The 5885-nt window shown below is 34.3% G+C and overlaps 1 non-coding gene across 1 annotated transcript; it reads left to right on the top strand.

Moving 5' to 3' along the window:
• Positions 1–1484: 1484 nt before the first annotated feature.
• On the top strand, positions 1485–1591 carry LOC143658104 (U6 spliceosomal RNA). Its single transcript, XR_013163129.1, has one exon. It is a non-coding gene; the product is annotated as a U6 spliceosomal RNA (small nuclear RNA).
• The last annotated feature ends 4294 nt before the right edge of the window (positions 1592–5885 follow it).

Below are 5885 nucleotides of genomic sequence, written 5' to 3'. Positions count from 1 at the left end.
TTGTGCCTGAGACTGTGTTCCCACATTGCACCTTATAGCAGACAATTCCAAATCCACCCAATCTTGAGAATTCCCTTGTTGGATGGTTTTTATTTACTGATTCCATCTCTTCATTTGCTTTTTTTTGGTCTACTGAGATCTTTTATTTCATCTTGAGTCATAGTAGATGGTTGGGTGTTACTAAAATTTGTCTATTTCATCTAGGCTACCTAATTTTTTAAATCAGTACTTCATGTATTTTCTCCTTATCCCTTTTATTTCTGTACAATTAGTAATAATATTACCCTTTCATTTCTAATTTTAGCTATTTGGATTTATTTTCTCTTTTTATTTGTCAGTCTAGATTTTCAAAGATCAACTTTTGGTTTGTTGATTTGACCTATTGCTATCTTTTTTAAATTCTCTCTTTATCTCCATTCTAATCCTTATTATTTCTTTCCTTTTGTTCACTCTGAGATTAGTTTGTTCTCTTCCTTATAAATATGCTTTTGTTAAGATAGATTTAATATTTGAGATCTTTCTTCCTTTTAAATGTAACATTTAGAGCTGTAAATTTCACATACCATAAGTATTGGTAAGCAAAATTTTCAGTTTCACATGCCTGAAGATATTTCCAAATTTCTCTTGCTAACTTCATTGGTTGTTTGAATGTTTTACTTAACTTTCAATATTTTTGAATTTTCCATTTTTCCTTCAGTTATAGATTTCTAGCTTGATTTCATTTGGTCAGGGAAATATATTGTATTATTTCAATATGTTTAACTTATTGAGAATTATTTTGTGACCTAACGTATGACTTCTCCTGGGAAATTAACCATTTGCACTAGAGAAGTATTGGAAAAGGGTTTTATATATGTCTGCTATTGGAAAAGGGTTGTATATGTCTCTGTTTTTTTAGTTGGTTTAGAGTATCATGGAAGACATAATGGTCTTCTGTCTTGATTTTCTAATTATTATTGAAAACATGTTGTAGTTTCATTCTATTAATGTAAAATTATCTATTTCACCCTTCATATTTTTCAATAAGCACTGTACTGGTTAGAATCTGATATGAATCCCAGAAAAGACCATGTAATTTTAATCCTTTCTTGTGGGGGCAGACTTATTCTGGGTGGAACACTTTTGTTAGGCTATTTCAATTGAGATGTGACCTTGCCCATTCAAGGTCAGTCTTAATCCTTTGTTGGATTCCTTTGTGAAGAGGATAAAAGACAGTAAACATCCAGTGATCTTAGAGAAAAATTCACTGGGAGACACAAGCAAGGACCCACAGGAGCTGGGAGAGAGCCATTGAAACCAGAACCCAGGAAAAGAAGACCAGTAGGTGTTGTCATGTGCCTTCCTATGTGGCAGAGGAACCCTGTATAGCAGTAACCTTTCCTCAGAGAAGATAGCTTCCTCTTGATATCTTAACTTGGGAATTTTCATGACCTGAGAATGGTAAATTTGTAACCTATAAAGTCCTCATTGAAAAAGCCAACCCAGTGCCCACTTCGGCAGCACATATACTAAAATTGGAATGATACAGAGAAGATTAGCATGGTCCCTGTGCAAGGATGACATGCAAATTTGTAAAGCGTTCCATATTGAAAAAAAAAAAAAAAGAAAAAGCCAACCCATTTCTGACATATTGCATTCTGGCAAATTTAGCAAACCAAAACAAGCTCTTTACCTTTTGGGGGTTACTGCCACTAGGTACATTTATATTTGTGATTGTTAGGTTTTCTTGTTGAATTGACCTCTTTAGAGTATATGATGACTTCTTTTGTAATGACTGTTTTTGACATACTGTGTATTTTATCTTATATGACTATAAAACAACATAAACTCTCTTTTGGTTACTATTTGCATGGTATATATTTCTCCATCTTATCACTTTCAATGTACTTGTGTCTTTGAATTTAATTCAATTCCCTCGTATACTGCATACATTTCTGTCATGCCTTTTATCCATTCTGCCAATCTCTGCCTTTTGACAAGAAAGTTTAATCCATTTATATTTAAAGTAACTACTGAGAAGGGATAAAAGACATGACAGAACTATACTGTTATATTTGGTCTGTGTAAGTCTTATACCTTTTTGGTCCCTCAAATTTACTTTTTTTTTTCCTACTTTCAAGTTTATTGGATTTTAGTATTGAAAGATTTTTGCATCTCTTCTCATTTCTTCTTTATGTATTTTTCATATATATTTTTTCTAATCATAAATGGGCTAAAGTTTAACATATGAAAACCATAATGTTCATATTTGATTTGATACAAAATTTACTTCAATAGCATAAACATATACTGCCCCTATATTCATTGTTTTTGTTGTAATTGTTATAAATTACATATTTATATAATTTACATATATAATTTATATAATTATATATGTCTTCAATTATAGATATATCATTACCTTTAATGTTTTTGCATTTTAAAAGCATAAAAAGTAGGGCAGGCCACAGTGACTCGTTGGTTGAGTTCTACCCTGCCATGCCAGAGAGCCGAATTCAATTCCTGGTGACTGCCCATGCATTTTAAAAAAAAAGCATAAGAAGTAAAAAAATAATCTTACATTCTAAAAAACACAATGATATAATATTGATATCTATAAATAACTATAAGATTAACTTTACCTGAGTTCTTTATTTATGCTGTTTTGATCCACTGTCTGTTTTCACATCATTTCAGTCAGAAGAACTCTTATTAGCATTGTTTTAGGGCAGATCTAGTGGTGACAAACTTCCTCAGCTTTTATTTATCTGGAAATGTTTTAATCTCTCCCTCATCTTTGAAACAGTATCTAGCCAGATGCAAATTTCTTGGTTGGTGTTTATTTTCTTTGCTGCTCAAGCAAATATCATGCAGTGGGTTGGCTTAAACAATAGGACTTGATTAGCACTCAGTTTTGAAGCTAGGAAAAGTCCAAATCAAGGCATCATCAAGGCAATGCTTACTTTCTAAAGTCTGATATCCTGGGGCTGGCTGCCAGTGATCCTCTACCACATGGCAATACACATGGAGGCCTCTCCTGGCTTCTCCCAGATTTTCTGGGCTGTGTTGAACTTCAGCTTTTCCTTCCCATAGTTTTCTTTCTGCATGAATTCCATTACTTAATACAGAACCCAAGTAATATGATTATTACCCATACTGATGAAGAGGGTCACATCTCAGCTGAAGTGACCTCATCAAACTGTGTTTTTTTTTTTACAGTGGATTCACACAAAAAGGAGTGAATTAAGTTTGAGAACATGTTTTTCCGGCGGTACATAGCTCCAAACCAGCACAGTAGGTATTTATTTTCTTTCAACACTTTAAGTATTTGTCCCACTGCCTTATTGCCTCTGTGATTTCTGATGGAAGTAATCACTTAATGTTTTTGAAACTACCTTGTACATAATGTGATGTTTTTCTATTGGCATCTAAAATTTGGCTATCATGTTCTTGGGTGTGTTTCTCTTTGGTCTTGATTTTATCCTGTTTGGGGTTTATTGGGCTTTGTTTTAGTGTCTTCACTGGTGAAATACAAAACATACACAATACTTTGGCTTAAAACACAGGAATTTTAGACTCATGATTTTTGAGGTAAGGAAAAGTCAAAAATTGAGGTATCAGCAAGGGGTTGATTTCTTCCAGGAGACTGTGGCTTTCTGATACTAGCTGCCAGTGATTCCTCGTCCTTATTTTCTATCCCACATAGAAATACACAAAGAGATACCTTCTTTCTCTTCAGTGTTCCACTGACTTTCGGATTCAGACTGCTCTCATGGCTTCTCTGCGTGTAACTTTCACACTGCTTATAAAGGACTGTTGCAATCTGGATTATAAACCAAACTGATTGCATTTGGGCTATACCTTATCTGATGTAACCTCATCAAAATTCCCTATCTGCAATTGATCACTTCTAGGTGAATTGATTGAGTTTAAGAAGATGTTTTTTTCAGGATACATAACTTCAAACTACTGTAGGCTTCTTGATTTGTGTGCTGCTTGTTGGGGGTCACATTTCATTCCTTTTTCATGTGAACATACCATTATCCCAGCACCATTTGTTGATTTTTTTCTCTAAGTGCATGGGCTGGGAAACAAACCTGGTGGAGACCCATGTCTCCTGCATGACAAGTTAGCATTTTACAACTGAACTACACATGCATCCCTTCACTATGGGCTTCTTTGTTTATTTTTAACTTGTTTTAGTTGTATTGTATAACATATACACAAAGGAAAGAAATTTAAAAAGCAATGGTTTTCAATGCACTCTTCAACAAGAAATTACAGGACTGATCCCAAAGTTTGTCATGGGCTACCATATGATCCTCTCCTACTTTTCCTTCTAGCTTCTCCAGAATATAAGTGGCTAGAGGGCTTAAGTATTTTTTATCATCACAATTGACTTTTTTCCTTCTTTTTTCTGAAAAATAGCGTATATATATATAAAAAAGCTATAAATTTAAACGCACAGCACCACAATTAGTTGTAGTTTTACTTGTAGCTGCTCTAAAACAATGGAGACTAAAAAAGATATCAATTTAATGATTCAGCATTCATATTCATTTGTTAAATCCTATCTTCTCTGTATGACTTCACCATCACCATACCTCTTACACTTCTAGCCTCATTGACCACTAGTATTTCAATCTTCCCAATTTATTTTACCCATTATCCCCCTTATTATTTATTTTTCATTCATCATTTTTTACTCATATGACCATACCTTGGATAAAAAGAGCATCAGATGCAAGAAATTCACATTTACATAGGCACATTGTAAAAGTTATATCATTATACAATCATCTTCAAGAATCAAAACTACTAGAACACAACTTAACAGTTTCAGGTACTTTCTCCAGCCACTCCAATACACTATAAACTAAAAAGGAATATCTACGTAATGTGTAAGAATAACCTCCAGGATAAGCTTTTGACTCTATTTGAGATATCTCAGTGACTAAAATTTTATTTTGTCTCATTTCTCTCTCCCCCCTTTTGGTCAAAAAAGATTTCTAAATACCTTGATGCCAGGTTCATCCCAGGAGAACTCCTATGTGACCAGGGAGATTCACACACTTGGGAATCATATGCCATGTAGAGGGGCGGGCAGTGAGTTCACATGCTGAGTTGATTTAGAAAGACAGATGACATCTGAGCAACAAAATAGGTTCTCATGGGCAGAATTTTAAGTAGACTTAGCCTATTCTTTGCAAAAATAAGTTTCATTATTCTTATAGTGGTGAACCCCAAGATCTAGGGCTTAGCCCATTGATATGGTTCTCCCCACCACTTGCAAGAATATCAGAAATTCTCCAGATGGAGAAGCTGAAAATTTCCTCCTTTCTTCCCAGTCCGACAAGTGGATTTTACAAATACTTCTTTATTCATTGTGCAAATTACTCTGGAATATATCAGGGCATCACATTAACCAGGACAAGCCAACAAGATCTCATGCCATATTAAAGATTCCATGTACCCATTGTGTTCAACTAAACTGACAAAACAGTTAGGTAATATGCTACCTAAAGTATGAATCGTACACCAAGAAAACATCTCTCCATTTGGTCTCACACAGAAATTGAAGCTCTAAAATATGGATGATATCATTCTTTATCCTGTATTCTAATCTACATTAGTCCCATCAAGATGAGCTTCCTTCATATCTCTAGTACAAGTTTGATTCATTTTACAACATTTTAAAGAGTCATTGCATGGGAAATGGCTGAATTTCAGAGCTTTAGAGCTTTAACTCTGAGTCTCAGGTCTCACGTAAGTGCTCAAAGTCTCTGGGAATGACCTGGTTATTTACAAACAGCTCAGTATCTCAAAACTTAGAAATAACAGCTACAACTCCTGAATATAAGTGACTTACCATCTAGGACCCTTTACCATGAGCCCAAAACTGATAA

Source organism: Tamandua tetradactyla, chromosome 15, assembly GCF_023851605.1.
Source record: "Tamandua tetradactyla isolate mTamTet1 chromosome 15, mTamTet1.pri, whole genome shotgun sequence".
NCBI lineage: Eukaryota > Metazoa > Chordata > Mammalia > Pilosa > Myrmecophagidae > Tamandua > Tamandua tetradactyla.
The sequence above is the reverse complement of the archived record's forward strand: the minus strand, read 5'-3'. Positions and strand labels throughout refer to the sequence as shown.